Source organism: Osmerus mordax, unplaced genomic scaffold (assembly GCF_038355195.1).
Source record: "Osmerus mordax isolate fOsmMor3 unplaced genomic scaffold, fOsmMor3.pri Scaffold_101, whole genome shotgun sequence".
Classification (NCBI taxonomy): Eukaryota; Metazoa; Chordata; class Actinopteri; order Osmeriformes; family Osmeridae; genus Osmerus; species Osmerus mordax.
Window position 1 is genome coordinate 1,609 of NW_027120413.1, and position 892 is coordinate 2,500.

The window sequence follows — 892 nt, forward strand, 5'->3', positions numbered from 1 at the left end:
CGGGGATGGTGGTGGTGGCAGGGGGGCCTGCGAGGCGGAGGGGGACCGGGGCCGGGGATGGTGGTGGTGGCAGGGGGGGCTTGGGGGACACAGGGCCAGAGAAAAACCCTCCTATGATGAAGTGCTGCGTGACACATAGCAGCCAACAGCAGCATCACACTAACAGCCCTGAGCCCTGCTCTCATTCCTCTCTCTCCCTCTCCTGCTCGCTCGCTCACTCTCTCCCTCTCTCTCTCTCTCTCTTTCTCTCTCTCTCTCTCTCTCTCTCTCTCTCTCCAGCTCTCTCTTTCTCTCACTCTCTTTGTGTTCTTCTCTCTCTCTCTCTCTCTCTCATTCATTTCTCTATCATTCCTCTCTCTGTCTGTTCTCTCTCTCTCTCTGTTCTCCTTCTCTCGTGGCCATGGGTCTCAGTATAAATCTCCTCTTTGGTACAGACTGTGTACATAACAGAGACAATACAAACGATGGGGCTGTAATCATGTTGTCTTCCTTGCCTGTGTCTCACTCATTCATCTCTGCCTGTGTCTCACTCATTCATCCCTGCCTGTGTCTCACTCATTCATCTATGCCTGTGTCTCACTCGTTCATCTCTGCCTGTGTCTCACTCATTCATCCCTGCCTGTGTCTCACTCATTCATCTATGCCTGTGTCTCACTCGTTCATCTCTGCCTGTGTCTCACTCATTCATCTCTGCCTGTGTCTCACTCATTCATCCCTGCACCTCTGTCTGTTACAGCTGCTTTAGACTCCCGCCAGCACTCTGTTTTTAACTGCCAATGTGAACTCTATGAAAGATTAGAAAGCCTGCAATTGAGACCAGTTAGACCACACAGCCAATGATATGGGTGAAGGTGTACAACCCGAAGCTGAAATCGTTCTGTCATCGCAAACA